Source organism: Drosophila tropicalis, unplaced genomic scaffold, assembly GCF_018151085.1.
Source record: "Drosophila tropicalis isolate 14030-0801.00 unplaced genomic scaffold, ASM1815108v1 contig_805, whole genome shotgun sequence".
Classification (NCBI taxonomy): domain Eukaryota; kingdom Metazoa; phylum Arthropoda; class Insecta; order Diptera; family Drosophilidae; genus Drosophila; species Drosophila tropicalis.
The window spans coordinates 2965610-2974724 of NW_027173295.1; positions in this window are offsets into that span (position 1 = coordinate 2965610).

The following is a 9115-nucleotide window of genomic DNA, read 5'->3' on the forward strand; positions in this document are numbered from 1 at the left end:
TGGATAGATCACTCGATCGACTCTTCACAAATGCATTTGGAAGGAGATTATTCATTGAAAGAGGATCGCGATTTAATTTAGCTGTAAGAATTGGGCACAATTACTTTTCACTGACGATAATAATTTTTGGTTTATATTACCTTAAATTACGTTATTTGCATCATTATTAGAAAGGAAAATGCATAAATATTTGCTTGAACAGGACTAGCAATAATAAGGAAAATGTCCTATTGAAGAGAGATAAAGAATTGTTGAATTTTGTAATGTTTATGTTCGATTTATACTCACGAAAGCAGCAAGGATTAAGCAATCCAATCTGTTTAACAGTTAAAGCATCTTGAAGGTGTACTTGGAGGAGCACTGCCACCAAGGTCAGAAGCGAGTCGTCTAAACCAGCAGGACAACTCTAAGATAGATCATTTTCGACTCTTCACAAATGCATTTGGAAGATTATGCAGCACCAGTTGATGACAGAAGAGCGCGATTACTTTAATTTAGCTGTAAGAAGTGGTCACAATTACATTTCACTGACGATATCAATTTTTGGTTTATATTACCTTCAATTACGTTATTTGCATTATTAGAAAGGAAAATGCATAAATATTTGCTTGAACAGGACTAGCAATAATAAGGAAAATGTCCTATTGAAGAGAAATAAAGAATTGTTGAATTTTGTAATGTTTATGTTCGATTTATACTCACGAAAGCAGCAAGGATTAAGCAATCCAATCTGTATTACAGCTAATGCATCTTGAAGGTGTACTTGGAGGAGCACTGCCACCAAGGTCAGAAGCGAGTCGTCTAAACCAGCAGGACAACTCTAAGATAGATCATTTTCGACTCTTCACAAATGCATTTGGAAGATTATGCAGCACCAGTTGATGACAGAAGAGCGCGATTACTTTAATTTAGCTGTAAGAAGTGGTCACAATTACATTTCACTGACGATATCAATTTTTGGTTTATATTACCTTCAATTACGTTATTTGCATCAATTATTAGAAAGGAAAATGCATAAATATTTGCTTGAACAGGACTAGCAATAATAAGGAAAATGTCCTATTGAAGAGAAATAAAAAAGTGTTGAATTTTGTAATGTTTATGTTCGATTTATACTCACGAAAGCAGCAAGGATTAAGCAATCCAATCTGTTTAACAGTTAAAGCATCTTGAAGGTGTACTTGGAGGAGCACTGCCACCAAGGTCAGAACCGAGTCGTCTAAACCAGCAGGACAACTTTAAGATAGATCACTCGATCGATTCTCACAAATGCATTTGGAAGGAAATTATTCATTGAAAGAGGATCGCGATTTAATTTAGCTGTAAGAAGTGGGCACAATTACTTTTCACTGACGATAATAATTTTTGGTTTATATTACCTTAAAGTACGTTATTTGCATCAATTATTAGTAAGGAAAATATTTATATGCTTGAATATGCTTGAACAGGAATAGCAATAATAAGGAAAATGTCCACAGATCTTGTGGAGTTTTGTAGTCTGTTTTTCATATTGGGAGGAACAAAATCTGTATTACATCTGCCGCTTCTTGAAGGATTACTTGGAGGAGTAGAGATACCAAGAAATAAAGCGAGTCTTCCAATCCAGCAGGACAACTCCCAGATAGATCACTCGATCGGTTCTTCACAAATGCATTTGGAAGGAAATTATTCATTGAAAGAGGATCGCGATTTCATTTAGCTGTAAGAAGTGGGCACAATTACTTTTCACTGACGATATCAATTTTTGGTTTATATTACCTTAAAGTACGTTATTTGCATCAATTATTAGTAAGGAAAATATTTATATGCTTGAACAGGAATAGCAATAATAAGGAAAATGTCCACAGATCTTGTGGAGTTTTGTAGTCTGTTTTTCATATTGGGAGGAACAAAATCTGTATTACATCTGCCGCTTCTTGAAGGATTACTTGGAGGAGTAGAGATACCAAGAAATAAAGCGAGTCTTCCAATCCAGCAGGACAACTCCCAGATAGATCACTCGATCGGTTCTTCACAAATGCATTTGGAAGGAAATTATTCATTGAAAGAGGATCGCGATTTCATTTAGCTGTAAGAAGTGGGCACAATTACTTTTCACTGACGATATCAATTTTTGGTTTATATTACCTTAAAGTACGTTATTTGCATCAATTATTAGTAAGGAAAATATTTATATGCTTGAATATGCTTGAACAGGAATAGCAATAATAAGGAAAATGTCCACAGATCTTGTGGAGTTTTGTAGTCTGTTTTTCATATTGGGAGGAACAAAATCTGTATTACATCTGCCGCTTCTTGAAGGATTACTTGGAGGAGTAGAGATACCAAGAAATAAAGCGAGTCTTCCAATACAGCAGGACAACTCCTGGGAGTCTATCTGGATAGATCACTCGATCGACTCTTCACAAATGCATTTGGAAGGAGATTATGCAGCACCAGTCGATGACAGAAGAGTGCGATTACTTTAATTTAGCTGTAAGAAGTGGGCACAATTACTTTTCACTGACGATATCAATTTTTGGTTTATATTACCTTCAATTACGTTATTTGCATCAATTATTAGTAAGGAAAATATTTATATGCTTGAATATGCTTGAACAGGACTAGCAATAATAAGGAAAATGTCCACAGATCTTGTGGAGTTTTGTAGTCTGTTTTTCATATTTTTGTAATATATTACATATGTAAATAGGAGGAACAAAATCTGTATTACAGCTGCCGCATTCTGGAGGAATATTGCAGACAGATTCAAAGGACTTAAGCGAGTCTTCCAAACCAGATAGATCATTTTAGACTGCTTTCAAATGCTTTCGGGAGGAGAGAATACGGCATCAGTAGACGACAGAAGGCCGCGATTAATTTAATTTAGCTGTAAGAATTAGGCACAATTACTTTTCACTGACGATATCAATTTTAGGTTTATATTACCTTAAATTACGTTATTTGCATCAATTATTAATAAGGAAAATATTTATTTGCTTGAACAGGACTAGCAATAATAAGGAAAATGTCCTATTGAAGAGAGATAAAAGTGTTGAATTTTGTAATGTTTATGTTCGATTTATACTCACGAAAGCAGCCAGGATTAAGCAATCCAATCACAGTTGTTCAGGACTCCAGGTTGTATTTTGATCCATTTTAAATTAAACTTGTTTTGTTTTTTACTTTTTTACACTTTTCTTTCTCTGTTTTTTTTTGTTTTTTGGATTTAATTTTATTGAACTGACTACTTCGAGCTCCAGTTGAGGAATGAAATTATAGGAAGCAATAATTCCTACTATGGCAATTTGGAGAAAGTCAAATTGGCAATGCCTACTAGATTACTTTTTGCTAAATTTTCAATGGTTGCTAGATTATAGAATCTTGACGTAAGGCTATGTATGTATCTTTTGCATTGTTCAACACTGAACATCAACACTTTTCATTTGCAGAATCATGATTTTTATACCATCCAGCCATAGGGTGAAATGGTATATTAAAATCACCAAAATGTATGTAACAGGCAGAAGAAATCTTTTCCGACCCCATAAAGTATATATATTCTTTATTAGACTGATGGACGCTGGGGCCCAGAAGCCCTGTAAGCTACTGGAACTTTAGACATTGTTTTCAAAAGTGAAGAAATGTTGCGTAGCAGAGAACTGATTTTATTTCAAAATTCATAGTTCTTATACAGAATAAACAAAAGGCCTGAGCCCCAGACGTTTAGGGGCCCCTTCAATGTACTATAATAGTATAGTTTTCCCATAGATTTTCCTACCAAAGCTATAGTCTGTGTCATTTTTCCCATAATTAAAAAAACTTAAATCAAATTGAAGATGAACGAATTATTAACGCCTTTTCGTTACAGAGCAATTCACTTGAAAAGCTTCTGACTGTTTGATGAGTGTTACGCCCTACGTAGAAACGCATTGTTGAAAGAAGATAAACGATCAAACTTGGTGTAAAACCTAAAAATGTGTAACTTTCATTTGCCTCGGAAATCATTGTTCAAGCATATATGTAGTATAGGGGGCCATTCAACTTGTATGCCCGGTGGGCCCTTAGGGTCCCAGTCCGGGCCTGGCCTTAAGTTAAGATTCTATAATCTAGCAACCATTGAAAATTTAGCAAAAAGTAATCTAGTAGGCATTGCCAATTTGACTTTCTCCAAATTGCCATAGTGGGAATTATTGCTTCCCATAAATTCATTCCTTAACTGGAGCTCGAAGTAGTCAGTTCAATAAAATAAATCCAAAAAAAAGAGAGAAAGAAAAGTGTAAAAAAGTAAAAAACAAAACAAGTTTAACTTAAAATGGATCAAAATACGACCTGGAGTCCTGAGTAACTGTGATTGGATTGCTTAATCCTGGCTGCTTTCGTGAGTATAAATCAAACATAAACATTACAAAATTCAACACTTTTATCTCTCTTCAATAGGACATTTTCCTTATTATTGCTAGTCCTGTTCAAGCAAATAAATATTTTCCTTAATAATAATTGATGCAAATAACGTAATTTAAGGTAATATAAACCAAAAATTGATATCGTCAGTGAAAAGTAATTGTGCCCAATTCTTACAGCTAAATTAAATCGCGATCCTCTTTCAATGAATAATCTCCTTCCAAATGCATTTGTGAAGAGTCGATCGAGTGATCTATCCAGATAGACTCCCAGGAGTTGTCCTGCTGTATTGGAAGACTCGCTTTATTTCTTGGTATCTCTACTCCTCCAAGTACACTTTCAAGATGCATTAGCTGTAATACAGATTGGATTGCTTAATCCTTGCTGCTTTCGTGAGTATAAATCGAACATAAACATTACAAAATTCAAAACTTTTTTATCTCTCTTCAATAGGACATTTTCCTTATTATTGCTAGTCCTGTTCAAGCAAATATTTATGAATTTTCCTTACTAATAATTGATGCAAATAACGTAATTGAAGGTAATATAAACCAAAAATTGATATCGTCAGTGAAAAGTAATTGTGCCCAATTCTTACAGCTAAATTAAATCGCGATCCTCTTTCAATGAATAATCTCCTTCCAAATGCATTTGTGAAGAGTCGATCGAGTGATCTATCCAGATAGACTCCCAGGAGTTGTCCTGCTGGATTGGAAGACTCGCTTTATTTCTTGGTATCTCTACTCCTCCAAGTACACTTTCAAGATGCATTAGCTGTAATACAGATTGGATTGCTTAATCCTTGCTGCTTTCGTGAGTATAAACCGAACATAAACATTACAAAATTCAACAATTCTTTATCTCTCTTCAATAGGACATTTTCCTTATTATTGCTAGTCCTGTTCAAGCAAATATTTATGAATTTTCCTTACTAATAATTGATGCAAATAACGTAATTGAAGGTAATATAAACCAAAAATTGATATCGTCAGTGAAAAGTAATTGTGCCCAATTCTTACAGCTAAATTAAATCGCGATCCTCTTTCAATGAATAATCTCCTTCCAAATGCATTTGTGAAGAGTCGATCGAGTGATCTATCCAGATAGACTCCCAGGAGTTGTCCTGCTGGATTGGATACTCGCTTTATTTCTTGGTATCTCTACTCCTCCAAGTACACTTTCAAGATGCATTAGCTGTAATACAGATTGGATTGCTTAATCCTTGCTGCTTTCGTGAGTATAAACCGAACATAAACATTACAAAATTCAACAATTCTTTATCTCTCTTCAATAGGACATATTCCTTATTATTGCTAGTCCTGTTCAAGCAAATATTTATGCATTTTCCTTTCTAATAATGATGCAAATAACGTAATTGAAGAGCACTCTAGCGCCGCCACTAGCCAACGGCCATTTCTGCCCTTATGGATTGCGTAGTAAAATACGTTCATCCAGACGGACATACATACGTCGGACAGCCGGACATGGCTTTATAGGGTCGCAGAAGCTTCCTTCTGCCAATTACATACATTTCGGCGACTTTAATTTGCCATTTCACCCTATAGGTGTATGGTATGAAAAAGTTCCTGATCACCACAGAACTTGTTGAGAACTAGTTACTTTAATAGATTATGTCGTTAAAGAATATTTCTTGAAATTTGGTCATCATGTTTAATCGATGTGTCAATTAAAGTCAAAACTCTGTGAAATCCTTGAACTGTTCATTAATTATGCATGGTTAATTTGAAATTCGAAATCCCAGGGGGCCTTGAAATTGGTAAGTCAACCAATGGCTGAAGTTGGATTTCCAGCTGCATCCTTGAAACGATTCAGGAATTTCGTTGTCTTTAAAGCAGGCCAAGCTTTTGAATTGTAGTTCGTATATTGATGTGCTTATTTTGCATAATTGGGTGTTAATGGGGAAAACCAAAGTGTGTGTAGATGAAGCTGATGGTGTGGGTGGGTGGAGGTAGGCAACTGAATGAATGTTGGGCCGCCCAATGCATTGCATTTGCGGTTGTGTAGATGACATAGAGATATGAGAAATGGGCTCGTTCATCTGTGGCGTATGTGTAATGTTTTGTGAGGTTTTAAGCAGCACTAATTACATGCCAGGCTTGGGTTACTGAATGAAAAGGTAGAGCCAGGCAGACCAGTATTGTTGCCAGAGGAGGTGAAAGGGAAATGAATGTTTGACATATTCATGAATACAACTAAGCACATTATCCAAATGCCAGATGAAAATCACATCGAGACTGCACAACAAAACATTATCATTTTAACTACTTTACATAATGACTGACAATGAGACGAGAGCATAACAATTTGTATCCCTAAAGCATCACTTACATAGTATTTTTGTTTTAATTGATCTCTCATAATTATGACATACATAAGTAAGTTTCAGCGCTTTTCTTGTGATTTCTATCCGGTGAGACTTATAGATATTAATATATATCTTAATCAACCTACTGAAGAATATGTTTTTATCCACAATCCCAAGAAGCTATCTTATTCGTTTTGTGTTTTTCGAGTCGTTCCATCATTAAAATGATTTCTCGTTTCTGGTTGTTTAGTGCAATTTCAGTTCACCAAAGTAAACGCAAACAGATGACAAATGTGTGTCTGTGTGTGGGTGTAAATGCCTTACAATTCCCTTTTGCACCCAATAACATAACATAACACGCCCCAATCTCAAACCCCAATCCACTCCAGCATTCCTATTCCACGCCTCCGTCATCTTGATCCTAAAGGTCAGCATTGTGATAATGGTGTTCTTGTTGTTGGCATTTTCGAGGGTATTTCTCTTATTTTTGTTTTCGTTGGTTTTAGTGTTGATCTGAGGAGCCAGAGTGAAAGGGGGCGTGGCGCACACGCATTTCGTACGTGTCGGCCTGATTGCACATAAATTTTTCGTATGTGCTCGCCTAGAGTTTGAGCATGAGAAAAAAAAGTAAAGAAAGAAAAGGACTCTCTTCTCCGCGTTGTCGCTTTCAATAGGTTAAAGCGAGACAAAAGCAATGAGTGTGTGTGTGTGTGTGTGTGTGTGTGCGTGTAAGAAGGGAAAAAGGACGTTAATACAACGCATTTTGTTTACAACTTTTCACTTTCTGATTTCTCTCTGGCTTTCATTCTTTATTTGCTTTTCAGCTTTTGGCGTTGAAAATTTGTCGTAGCACGTTTGGCAGTTGCCATTCGACTCTTCATTTGTTTATTTATTTGTTCGTTTACTTGGATGTGTTAGCATTTATTTGTTAAGTTATTTGGTTATTCATTTGACATCCGTTTTTCCCAGCACACAAAAAAGGGAACAAAAAATCCAAACAAAACAAAAAATGGCTTATAATTGGGCGTTAAAAGCCAGATGTGGCTGGGTCTATCTTTTAGTTTCTTCAACTCTAATATTGCCAAACAAAAATCCATTTGAAATTTCACAACATTCATTTACGTGTGTGTTGGTGTGTCACACGTATGTATTGTGTGTACGTTACATAGACAACTAATTCCGAGTGATTTATTATGACACAAAAATTTAATTACGTGGCAACGAGTGAAGCCATCCAAGCATACATACATCAACTGTGTAGAATGTAGATACATCGCAATTAATTTATGCCAAACGGCATGCAAAGTAATTGCAACCAAAATTGACATGACAGCAAAATGTGAGAGGTGAGAGCAAGAGCATTAAGCCCTGACTTGGTTCTGTTTTGGCTGGCTTCTGCTTTCAACAGAATGCATCAATATCAGCATCAGGAACAGCAAAAGCAAAAACAACAGCAAAAGCAACAGCAACTGCATCTGTGCGCATGTTAAGCAGGCAATGCATCAATATTGAAATAGAGTCAGCTGGGTCATAGCCATTAGAGTGCTGTTTGAGGCACGTGCTTCAGCACAAGGATGTCAGGATGGCAACCAGGATCACATGCCAAGTTCATGTACTTGTGCCACTGCCAGTGCAAGTCTGCATTCCTGCCAGTCACACATCAATGTCCTAGGCCAAGTTGAATTACAAATGAGCCCAAGTTGTATATACTATGTTATAGCTGTTGTTATAGCCTCTCTCTCTCCCTCTCTCTCTCTCGGCCTGTCTGTCTACTCTTGACATCCCATCACGAGCGAAAAGCTTCTGAGGTTTATCATTGTTTGGCCACTAACAGATATACTTGCACATACAAAGTAAAGGACAGAGGATAAAGCGCTATACTTCTCACACTCTGACTTAATGGCAAACTTCTTAACTTCTGACAGTGCACAACTTAAGTACACATACATTCGCATATGTATATCCACTATCTATGTGTGTGTATGAAACATTGAAAGTGAGTTCAAGCCAAAGTTTTGTCACAACTTTCGTTTGGCTTTTATTTTGTCTTTTATCAACATTCAACAGACATGCCAGGTAAATATGCATAATTAATAAATTTTAAAATACCATCAACGTTGCAATGTTTCAGGTTTCATTCACCAACTGAACCGTGCAACTGCGCGACGCCCCAATATGCCCCACGCTATGCCATGCAATTCTTTTGTCCACTGAAATTGTGTCTTTTGTTCATGCCTTTAAGTATGGCAATCAATGTGAGTGGATGTTCAGGCTATTAAGTCTTTTCCCGAATTCATTTTCAATTAAATTTCTCTCTGATTGTGCAAGATAACAGTGACAATTATGAGATATGAAATCGCTTAGAAGGTCAAAGAGGTGGAAAGCTGAAGCAATAGGTAGGTAAAG